Here is a 12,687-nt window from a genome sequence, read left to right as displayed (position 1 = left end):
GAGAGACCACGCGGAGAGGGGCACGGAGCGGGGTGCGCACCTGCGGAGGAGCGGGTGGCTCTGCGCTCCCTGCGGCGAGAGCCCCAAACCACTCTGATTTACGGTCACTTTGGTGAAAGAGCGGCTCTGAGCCGAAGTGGGGGAAAAACCCGCGCGGACTTTAACAGCGGTGTGTTCTGCCACCGCATCCCTTGGACGCTCCTGCGGCGGGGTGCAGCAGCAGTGTCAGCCACGGCCGTGTCCCCCCGGGGCAGCGGTGCCGGGCGCGGCCGTGTCCCCCCGGGGCAGCGGTGTCAGCCACGGCCGTGCCCCCCCGGGGCAGCGGTGTCAGCCACGGCCGTGTCCCCCCGGGGCAGCGGTGCCGGGCGCGGCCGTGTCCCCCCGGGGCAGCGGTGTCAGCCACGGCCGTGTCCCCCCGGGGCAGCGGTGCCGGGCGCGGCCGTGTCCCCCCGGGGCAGCGGTGTCAGCCACGGCCGTGCCCCCCCGGGGCAGCGGTGTCAGCCACGGCCGTGCCCCCCCGGGGCAGCGGTGCCGGGCGCGGCCGTGCCCCCCCGGGGCAGCAGTGTCAGCCACGGCCGTGTCCCTCCGGGGCAGCAGTGTCAGCCACGGCCGTGCCCCCCCGGGGCAGCGGTGCCGGGCGCGGCCGTGCCCCCCCGGGGCAGCAGTGTCAGCCACGGCCGTGTCCCCCCGGGGCAGCGGTGTCAGCCACGGCCGTGTCCCCCCGGGGCAGCGGTGCCGGGCGCGGCCGTGCCCCCCCGGGGCAGCAGTGTCAGCCACGGCCGTGCCCCCCCGGGGCAGCGGTGTCAGCCACGGCCGTGTCCCCCCGGGGCAGCGGTGCCGGGCGCGGCCGTGTCCCCCCGGGGCAGCGGTGTCAGCCACGGCCGTGTCCCCCCGGGGCAGCGGTGTCAGCCACGGCCGTTTCCCCCCGGGGCAGCGGTGCCGGGCGCGGCCGTGTCCCCCGGGGGCAGCGGTGTCAGCCACGGCCGTGTCCCCCCGGGGCAGCGGTGCCGGGCGCGGCCGTGTCCCCCGGGGGCAGCAGTGTCAGCCACGGCCGTGTCCCCCCGGGGCAGCGGTGCCGGGCGCGGCCGTGTCCCCCCGGGGCAGCAGTGTCAGCCACGGCCGTGTCCCCCCGGGGCAGCGGTGCCGGGCGCGGCCGTGTCCCCCCGGGGCAGCGGTGTCAGCCACGGCCGTGTCCCCCCGGGGCAGCGGTGCCGGGCGCGGCCGTGTCCCCCCGGGGCAGCGGTGCCGGTGTCGCCGGGGCAGCGGTGCCGGTGCCGGTGCCGGTGCCGGTGCCGCCGGCTCTGCTTTGCCGCCGTGGACGTTACAGGGCGGCCAAGAGGCGCCGAGCGGCTTCCTCAGCGCAGTTCGGGGCCGGGACAAGCTCAGGAGGGAAAACAGCTGCCGTCGCGGAAGCTTGTTCCCGTTAAGCAGAGATAACTCGGTATTTTAAAAGAAATGACATAAAACCTCGCCTTTCAGCCCCGAAAGGAGCTCCAAATACGTTTCTGTCTCTGTATTGCCAAATTTTGAATTTTGTACGAGTCTCACAACAGATGCTTTTGCTTTGAGGTTCCAACTCTTGCGATCATTTCTCAAAGAATTGTGAATTTCATAAAGTGAGTTAGCAATGCTTCTCTTTTTCCTGAGAAAATCTGAATTGACACAATCATAAAGTTTTTTAAAAATACTAATTGAAAAAAAACTGCAATAATTTATAATCATGTTTATCGGGGCGGGGGGAGCCCCCACCCCTGCCTGGGGCCAGCAATCGTGTCCACACGGAGCTGCTGCCCGCTGCTGGGTCCACGCAGGAGCTGCTCCAGGGCAGGAGGACCCCTCCACAGGCTCTTCCTGACTTCTCCATGGTGGTGCCGTGGTGGGACCTCTCCAGGTTTTGCCCTCTATTAGAAGCTCACCATGCTGAGCTGTCCTGTTACTCTCACCTGGATCCTGTCTACATGAGCTCAGCCTCCTCCTTATGGCACTTGTTGGAAAGGTCAGGATCTGACTCATGGCTCTAGTATTGTGATATTTTTGGCTCCATTTTAATCATTTCTCTTTTATGTCTCATGCGCTGCCTGCTAGAACTTCTTGGCCTCTCAATTACAGTAAAAATAGATCATTAATGACAGACTATAACTGAGAACTACTTTGGAATTGTTGACATAAATGAAGAACCTAGTCCAAAAATATGAATGCTTCATTGATCTTTCCCATCCCAGCGCTGAAGCTGGGATTAATGTTGGACCAGCCTTTCCATAGTGTGACTGGAGGGAAGAAAGCAAGGGAGATCACTTCTGTCTGCTGCTATGAATTTTTGTCTTAAAATCCTGATATAAATAAATTATATAAAAAAAAATGAGTTGCCAATGTGACAAAAAGGAAGACAGAAAATAACCACTAGGACTCTTGCCATTAACCTAGGTGGTCTCCCTTCCATTTCTAGTAAAAGACACTTTTACTAACACTTTTAGACACACTGAAGAAAACCAGTTCCCTGCTACCTAAATCCCACACTCTTACTGCTTCAGCCACAGCCGTTGCAGTCCTGATCACACGAACTGCCAAATCTTTTTGACATCTAATTCATATTCCTCAGTCTTGACCTGTCATGCCCAGCTATTTCACTCCTGAGATCCCAACAGCTTTAAAAATGCATTTCCTCTGCAGCAATTTTGTTCCACATTAATATCATGTCTTTTATGTCTCCTATTATTTGGCAAATGTTAATTCATCTCCAGCACTCCTATGAAGCAGAGAAATTGCTATCATTAACCTCATTTTATGGAAAGGAGGAAGTGAGGTGGAGGAATTATGTGATTTGCTGAGGGCAAAGAGGGAGAACTGGTATCAATGTGGGAGTGAGAGCTCAAAGGTCTTGCTCAGCGTCCCGAGCAGCAGCCAACCTGCGCTGAGCAGCCAGCGCGGACTGCTTCAGCTCGCTTTGCTCACGCCTTCCCTTTTCTTTCATACCACGTAAACTTAATAAATTTTGGGGGTGCCCAGTCCTAAGACCGGTTAGGAGAGCCTCCCTTCCCCTCCTCCTCCGCCCGGCCGAGCGGTGGACCTGGTGGGTCCTGCCCTCGGGACTGTCTTCTGCAGCCTGCAGAAAGCGCCCCGGGGCAGAGGGCCGTGCTGCCCGTGCCGCCCAGCTCCAGCCGCGCCGCCCGTCCCCAGCCCGGTCTCCGGCGTGGAGCAGCAGTCCCTCGCAGGACGCGTCGCCCGGGGCGCGCGCCCGCGGAGCGACCCACGCCGTGCCGCGCCGCGCCGCGCCGGGGAAGCGGTCGCGTCACCCCCCCGCGCTGACGTGCAGCGGTGCTATCTGCCACCGTCCCCGAAGCCAGAGCTTTCTCAGCTGTTTTTATTTTTACGGAGTGACATGCTTGAGCAGCAGGAGCAGTTAGCCGCGTTCCCAGCTGTCTCGGGAGTCGCGGGGAATGTGCCGACGGCGCTGGACACGGGGACAGAACGGGAGCTTCTCCCGCGCCATCAGCCCGCGCCCGTTCCCAGCGCTGCGGTACTGGCAGCCCGTGTCCCGGATAACAGCAGTCTGCATTGCCGCACGCTGGACCAAGCTGGCAGAGGTGGCAGTAAAGATATTTTTGAAGTTCTGGGTGAGCTCAGTCAGTGAAGTGCAGTTATTAAGAAAACTGTAGAGAAGATTGATTTTGTTCCCCATCCCTCCCCCGGGGATGCTGCATACTTGACTACGATAACCAAAGGCAAAGCAGAGTATACAGAGCAGTTTAGGGTATAAACATTTCCGTTACTAATAAGAAACTTATTCAGGCCTGAGAGAGAGAAAAGTCTGGATTATATCACTGTATAATCAAGTTACTGGATTTTCCTTTCTGTCTCTTCCTCACTTTATTTTGCAGAAGATTTTATTTCTCTAATGTATTTTGTATGTTTTTTATTGTTTGTTCATTTTTCCAAGAAGTGTGTCCTTAAGAGGGTTTTCTTAGAGCCTGAAGTGTGACTTTACCTACAGAACTAACTCTACCATAAAAATGATGCTAGGTGGTTGCTGAAGGCTGAGCAGAATTAATGAGATTTCTCCAGCGTTTAGGACTGTATGCTTAAGGACATGCCTGGATTCGGGTCACATTCATGGCCCAAGTCCACAACAGTTCAGGCCCAGAAACCACTGAAGTGGTTTTCTTCGGAAGCCCTTAGCTCCTGAGTGGTGATTGACTGCGGATGGGTCGCACCTGATTAGAAGGCTCCGCGCAGGGAAGGGCTTGCTGCGTGCGCCCTGCCTGCGGAGAGCAGAGGAAGGGAGTCTGCCCGATGAGCAAAACAGGCGGCCGCGGCCATCCTCGGCCTGAGAGGCACACCAAACCAAGCATCCTTTGCTGTTTCCATGTAAGCGTTTGTGCCAGCCCTGCCTGGCAGTAACAGAAATCAGGACGAATCTGGCAGCCTTTGAGAGGGGAAGTATTTTCCTTTAAGACATGAAATGTTTTTTGATGTGAAATTAAAATAACATTAATAAATGCAGTAGCTGGTTGTAGCAGGCTCCCACTTTCAGGCTATCAAGAATCCCAAACATATAATACATGGTAATTTGGGGATCATTCTTAAATGCTTTAATTTTTGTTAGGCAATGTAGCAGAAACTTGAGCGAGACCACAAGAAAAAAAGCTTTTCTGATCATTCTCTAAAATTAGTATTTTCTTTGACTGCTTTAACATGTTTTGTTTGTATTTTAACAACTATATTTAAAACCAGTCCAAACCTGTCTCTGTAAGTTGACAGAATGACTATGGTCTAGACTGTTCTAGCAACTATTCTTTAAACATTATGCAAATATAGGGAGAAACCGTGACACAATTAAGTGTATAAGTTTTTTTTCCAGCTTTCTGTGCCTACACTGCAGGTTATGCTTGGTTAAATAGGGAAGGCTGGGTAAAAAAGAAGAATACCTCTGCTTACGTTGTCCTTGATACTTCATTTAGTACCAGATGGAAACTTTGAGAAGGAAGGCAGGATTGCACCCTTCCCAGCCAGCAACTAAATATACTCAGTTTTGGAGAAGTGTCTGGAGTGGAGCATGGGAAAGACAGGGGAGGAGATAAGCAAGAAATGAAGAGTGTGGAGTAGAAAATCGGCAAATTCGATACAAGATAAATTCAGTTTGAGAGCTACTGAAATATGAAGAATTAAAGGATTTGATCTGTCTCAGCAGACTTTTCAGAATTTTTTCTCTTGAGAGCGTTTCATCAGTGTTGTTTGCTTGGTGACGGTCAGATAAGCCTGGCTTTGGAGATGGGCAGGCTGTGGAAGGAAGGGGAGCAGAAGCAGTCCTACCTCAGGGCTCTGGCTAGCATAGGATCACAGGAAGAACCAGTTTGTGGCACCAAGATGCCATTTGCTGTGTACGAGGCTTTTAAAATGGACAAGTGTCCTGCTGCTGAAAATCCCTCTCTCCTTTTTATCTGTCTTCCCCATGGTTGGCTGTGTCCAAAGTTATAGAGGACTGAAGGTCAGATGTGTGGTGGAATCAAGATCCTATTTCTGTGATTTTGGGGAGACAGTGCTTTACTAGACTGCCAGACTGGCCTTGGGACTACAGGCTAGATCTCCCTTCCTGGGTAAGTGCCCAGCCACCAGACTAGGATGACTAAAATAGAGATGCAGGTGCTGGATTGAGAAAAGCCAGTAAGTTTTTGCCCAGTCTTTGCCAAGATCCCAGGCATGCGATATCATACACGTTTCTATGGAACAGCCTGTATTTCTTATTGTACTCCTTGTCCCTCAGGGATCAAAGGCAAGGTACTGCCTCCAGTGGAGACATCTATGAGGACATGAATGTCTGCCTGGCCTCATAAGCTTGGAGCTGATGCATCTCTTCCTACTTAAATGATCTTTCTTTAAAAAAAATGTTGATTACTCCATTAGATTGCAGGGCAATTCTCTTTCTTTTTCTCTTCCCCTCTCTCTTTCCTGCACCGAGACCTTTTTAGATATATGGAGTAGAACAGCTTTCCACAAGAACATCTGCATGTTTCACACATGCACAATTTTTCAAATTACCTGTACGCTGGAGGTAAGGGCATTCTCTGAAGAGGTGAGAAATACCATCTGAAACCCTTTCAGGCTGAGGAAGAGATTTTCCCACTGAGGAGGAAGGTTTCCCATTCTCTGGGCATGTGACAACCATGCCGCTACAATACAAGTATTGCTGCTGAAAGCAGCCTCTTTGTAGACCACTCCAATTCTGCCTGTGTATGTTAGGCATGCATTATGAAAGCCCATCTGACCAAGCCCTTCAGGAGGCATTGGTGGGAAGACGATCTCTTTTCTGGATCCTTATCCAAACTGCCAGCTTCCTAAGCATACTGTCCCTTTCCAAAGCACGTGGCTTTCATGAGAACCTGGAAAGAAACTGGGGGTTAGGAGCAACCAGAGAGGCATCTTTGATCTCTGGAGCTTTATGGGTTTGCTCTTGCTGCCGCAGTATTCCCTGAAGACAGATGGTGACACACACATTATGGTATCAGCCAGTTACGCCCCCGGCCCTTCTAGCCTTGAGCTGAAATGTAATACTTCAGGAATATTCTGCTTTAAACAGTTTTAGACAGTGAGTCAGTTCTGGGTTATCGGGCTACAGAGGGAGAGTGGTCACTCTTCCTCAAAAGTTAGCAACAAGCTCTTTTCTTTGATAAATGTTGTTTTAAAGACTCATCTCACTTATTAGCTCCAAGTACACAGCCCATTAATCACTGCAAAGGAACACTGCACCCTCTTCACTGTAACTGTTTTGTCCCAGGGTAACTAGTGAAGCATCATCAGAATATGAAAGAGGGAGAAAAGACAAGACGTGTTCCCCACCAGTCAGGCAGGGAGATCATGGGAAAGTCTCCTGAAATGATGGTAAAGATAGGAAGTAGCTCACAAGTGCTTTCAGGACTTCCAGACCTAAAAATATTAGGCAGCAACTAAGCCTATGCCCACCTTCACAGCTTTGCCTGGCCTGGGAGACTATCTGAAGGGGAAATATCCCACAAGGAATTCTGAATCTGGTCTCTTATTGCTATATCTAACACCAACTTACTGATAATCACCCACCCTCTCAGTTTCTATATGAATTGGGCTTATTTTCATTGATGTTTTCTGTCTCACCAGTATTTAACTCCTTTGCTGTTTAAATATGCCCCTCAGTTTGGCCATGAATCTACACTTAACATGTTCTCAGCAAGCTGCAGTTTACTGGCAGGCTGAGGGGGAACAGCACTTAAAAAGATCGTGATATTAGATGAAGTTTCTAAGAAACAGAGAGAAGTTCCTTCTACCTGATTTAGATTTCCTATCTCAGTTTCTGGAAATTGAGAGGACCCATGATTATCCCTATCAGGGAGGTAGAAGTAACTGTGGTGATAACACCACTGAAAACCCTCAGGGCCTTATTTTGAGCAGAAAATGTCCCAGATGCATCAAATAAGTGGTTATTTATTTTAATTTGCAAAGCATCACGGAAGGGTGGTAACTGCAACAACTGCCAAACTGTGATCCAATCTCAGTAAGACCTAGGACTAAATCTTTTCATGGTATAATTCCACTAGTTTCTATGGACACAGAAAAGGTCTCTGAAGGAGATTATATTTGACATAAGGAGTATATATATTTGTGTGTGTACACACACACACACACACATATATATGAGATACATATTTTCAAGGGTGAAGAGGAGGAATCACGCTCTAAAATATTGTGCAACTAAAGATTGATGTTGCTTCATATTTGACTCAGAGCATGGGGAGGAATCCAAGCCTGGTTTAAAAGGAATCTTGAAACACAATGGGGTTTTGCCTGGGTCTGGCAGATTTTAGCCTTTTTAAAAACTACACTGCCCAGATGTTTTGTTCCCATTATGATGTGAGTAGCAAAGGAATGCTGACTGCTTGTAGCTGACTGTTTTCACAGCATCATTTCTATTTATTCCCCATGGCCTTGGTGCCACCTCTAATTTTGTCTGAGCTCAGACAAACTAATGCATATGCTTATTTGGATCACTTGTTTGGTTGGGGTTTTTTTTGTTTTTGTTTTTTACTCTGAATTCTTCCAGGTGACATGATATCTGTCCTTCTGGAAGACTTTCTCTCCTTTTTTTCTTTTCTGGAAGACCCTTTTCCTGCCATCTCAGGAATCTCTTCAAACTTCTTGAACCTATTCTTCTCTGCTGAGACTCCTTCCTTTACCTGAGGCCATGTTTGGAGGTGGTCATCTGAGGTGTTAGGCAAGGTTTTAGAGTTTTGCAGGTAGTACTGGTCTTGTAGACTTTGCCATCTACTCAGAAGGTCAGGGACCCCACAGGCCACTGCACCTGGCTCTGCTTATTGTTCCTTCCGTCCTACTTAATGATGGGTGAACCAGTAAAATACACTGAGGAGAGAAATCAAATCTTCCCTTGGCTTGTTCATGTTTCCCCATTGGCCATAAGTGAGGACAGGATTTCAGTTTTAAACCTTAAATGGTAGCGACTTGCTGTAGCATCGCTCCCCAACAGGACCCAGAGCATGTTAAACAAGGGAATTGCTCTGGCATGTCTTGGCCAGAATGGAGTATCTGAAGCCTACCAGTACTCATAGGAAGATGAATTCTCTTCTCTGAGTCCCATAACCCCAGGAAACTTTTGTAAGGATTTTTAAGGCCTGGATCAAAACTCACTGAAATTTGTTCCGACAGGTTTTAAATTAGATAAGAAAGGGCCATGAAAATCCTCCCGCTGGCTCCACTGGGCCTAGCAAAACAAGGCCATTAGTTTTACAGTTCCTTCTTTCCACAGCTTTTGCATTTCACTTTCCAGAACTTTCTTATTCTGGGATTTGCACTGTTTTATGAAAAGCTCCCTGAAGAAGTAAAAGGAGATGATCATGTTGGTATTAACTTGAAGGACTCATGAGCAAAATCATTAAAATCACATTTGAATGTTTTAAAATTAATAAAGCCAAATTCTTACATATCCAAAGCCATTAAAATTGTGCAGGCTATGATAGGAAACTGGGCCAAGTGCCCGCTTGATTGTGCAACGTACTGAAGGGAACGGTTGTCCAGGGAAGAGAACCAGCGAGCAGCAACAAGGTCTGTCTATAGCAAAGGAAGAATTTCTTTAATCACAGACTTGCTAACTGAATGAAGAAACCTTGAAGCTAAAATTGATGAGCTTGGTGACATGAGCTCACAGGTGGGTCCAAACCACAGCAACCTGGAAGGAAGCCTAGAAACTGCTAGTCAGAGGAGGGACAAGAAGCACAATAACGGCTCATTTTGCTCATCCTCTTTGATGTCTGTACCCTAATGAGAAAAATACAGTAGTAAGATCTTTGCCAAGAAGAGTGAAAGATTCCTATCCAGAGATTTTTCAAGCAGAAAAGGTATTGCTTATGACAGGAAAATATTATAAAATAAGAAATATTTTAGTTTCTGCTGGAAAATATGCCTCCCTAAGATTTTTTTTTTTTTAGTTTTAGGTTGACAATGCTTTTTTGTACTTAAAGCTAAAAAAATTCTGATTTTTCCGTGGGGGCCTGACAACTCCTTTTTCTGACTAGAACTCTTGTGAAACCAGTCTTCTTTCCGTAAAACATTTGGAAGTCTTGCGTGACTGACAGTTGGCATACTGGTTTTATGACCTCTTCTTTTATCCCCCTCCATTTATTTACTCAACTTGCTGAGCCTCTCAATTACCTCTGGGTTGTTTTGGAAGCAGGCAGAGGAGGCTGTTGGAGCAGGACAGACCCCCCGGCCCCCGGTTCTTCGGTCCCGGGGAGCGGGCGCGGATCGCCTCCTCTCTGGCGAACGATGCCGGAGTCGCCGGGGCCCCAGGCAGCACAGACGGGTCCGGGTTGGAGACCGGCCTCCGTCTGCGGGGACGCGAGCAGAGACGCCAGCGGGCAGGAGGGTCCAGGGCTGTGTCTAGCCACATTAATGACGGGCATGCCCCATCAAACGCCAAAGGGCTTCGCCACCCGGTGCTGCTTCTCCTGTGGAAAGCGTTGATGAAGGTCCTCATAAGCCAGAGAGGACGTGGCCCGGCCGGCTGCAAGTCCCCGTCACTCCATGCACCCACCGCTTTGCCCTCGCTTCGCTCGTCCCGCGCGAGGCGGACGTTCGCGCAGACCCAGCGCTGTGGCAGGTTGCTCACATGCCATCCGCGTTCACGAGGAGCAGCCAAAGTCTCCGGGATCTTTGTGCCCACCCAGCAGCGGAGCAAAGCAGGGAGGACAACCTCCCCACAGTCAGCAGCACGGCAGCCCCGAGCCGAGGACAAACTCCTCGTGCCACCTGGCACGCGGGAGACGACCGGCTGCTGCCGAGGCCAGGATCACGCCCCTTGCTGTAGCACCTTTTCTGCCACGGACCTGCTGGAAGTCCTGAGCAAGCCAAAGCACTGCAAATTAATCTAGCTGCATGGCACAGGTAACAGCACCCTGCCGAGTGAAACGTTTTGAGACCTTAAGGCAAGCAGCGTGCAAGACCACCCTAATTTAAAAATAACACAGCTTTGTAGAGAAACATTGACCTCGTGCTATCACAGTCTTAGAGAAAAGGCTAAATAGACACTGGGGGTGTTCGTCTCTTCAGGTAGCCATGAGGGTACCATGATAATGAGGAGAAACACGAGTGCTTTAATGGACAGGCAGACAGGTGCTTATTTTCATAGGAAAAGAAAAACACGATGGTTTTCCTTTAGAAACCTTGGCCACTAAGAAAACTGAGCTGCCATTTACACACAGACGCTCTGATTACCAGAGACGCTACCACCTCACATCTGATGTCTGAATAATATGAATTTCCTAGATTGAAAAATATATCAAACTGCATTCGGTTAGGTGCTTTGCTTTGGGAGATGCTGCCCGAAAGCCCAGCCTCAGATTCAGTGAGTCAAGAACAGCTCAACCACAACGGCGACCCAGCTCGCAGTCAGGCTCCAGAGCTGCAACGGCTAAGATGTAAAGTGAGAAAAAAAAATCTTCAAGGAGAGAAGAGAAATTCTGGGGCAAGATGTGAGCGACTTTGCAGCTCAGGAGCCGCAGGCGGACACGGGAGTAGAGCGTGGTGCTGAGGCACGGGCCCAGGGATGCCCGGGGCGCGCACGCAGCCGCTGCAGCGCCGGCAGCCGGCGCCTGGGACGACGCGCCCATCCTGCCCCGCAGAGTCCAGCTCTGCCCGTCCGCAGCACCCGCGATTCCTTCCTTCGTGCTGCCCAACAGTGTCCACAGCCTCCCCCGGCACCTGGGTCAGCTGCCAGCATTTTGCAGCTCGGGTGCATGCTTGGACTTTGAGAAGAAGTCCTGATTTGTTAAAGTGTTTAAGCATTCATACGTGAAAGCAAAGGGAACCATAGTGCAGAAAAACACATCAGTTTCTGCTCAGATACCTGCAGATAGATTGGTAAGTATTGCTTTATGTGTATTAGTTTGAAAATGTTTGCCCTTGTTTTCCAGATCTGTTTTAAAAATGCCCCCCTTTACACCTAAAATACGATAGACAAAGTAATTTAAGTTGATCTGATTTTTCCTTCACAGTGGGGATCAACCTGACTGGGAAAGATCTGGTCTTTTCTTGAGCAGTTCTGCTGCTGCCTTGTTGATGTGTAAGAAACCTGCTGTTTTAAAAAAAAGCATCTGCTCCAGCTAGTCCATCTTTTCCTCTCATGTGATTTCTATTAATTTCTATAAGTGAATTGCTATCTAAATGACTATAATTAAAAACAAGGTTCAGAAGGAAGGAAGAGGAAAAACACATGAAGAAAAGTAAGTGGGAACATTATGGGTAATAAGAACTGTTTTGCCAATTCTTATATGCAGTGGAAATACCAGAAATTTATCACTCTGTGAGCTCATGGGTTAAAGGGGAATTACAATGCTTGAATCTAAATATCACAGTTCAGGCCTCTCTAGAAATATAGGACTGGAAAACTGCACAGGTAACCAAATCCCATCCTTCTTGCCGTTCCAGCCCACCCCCTGCGTTATTGCTCCATAACCTTTCCTGGCTTTTGAGAGCAAACTCTCTTCTCCAGACAAAGGCACGTGGAGGACTCAAAGGGACCCAAAGCAAGTGTGGTGTACAACCAGGGTCCTCTCAGGTTGTTAGACACTTTCAGGACTTGCCCAAGGGTGATCACTGCTACATTTTGCCTACATTTGACACTATGAGACAGAAACAAGTCAATTCGAGAAAGGCCTGAACTGTTTCATTTCTCCACTTCAGACATGCTGCTATCAAGGTAGAGACTGCGCAGTGATTCAACATAGATCCAACAAGATCTAAGGAAGTCAAAGGGCATCAAGAGTTATTACCATCACAGAGCCCACATCATCTCCAAGTGGCCTGGTGCTCTTTCAGCTGGGAAGTCTCAGCACAGAAGAGGAGCGTGATTTCACCAGCAACGTGGCAGTCCATCGAGTACGAGCAAGGCAGCTGCACTGTTTGCTGCGTTAAACGCTGTTGCACATTTCTTTCATGAACTTCCTGAAAACTTTTCAGCATGCACTAAACCCATCTTATCTACTAGGATCTAGAAAGATAAGTGTATAATTTCCCAACAAGTACGTGTGTGGCGCGTTTACAGATTCTGGCTGTCTCTCCTGCTGCAGAGATCTGATCCTGCTGCCACCTTGTCTTGCTTTCCCTGCGTATTCAGCAACACAAAGAGAAATGTTATGTTGACATATTCTG

The sequence above is a fragment of the Rhea pennata genome, chromosome 11 (genome assembly GCF_028389875.1).
Source record: "Rhea pennata isolate bPtePen1 chromosome 11, bPtePen1.pri, whole genome shotgun sequence".
Lineage (NCBI taxonomy): Eukaryota > Metazoa > Chordata > Aves > Rheiformes > Rheidae > Rhea > Rhea pennata.
This window is presented reverse-complemented; position numbering follows the sequence as displayed.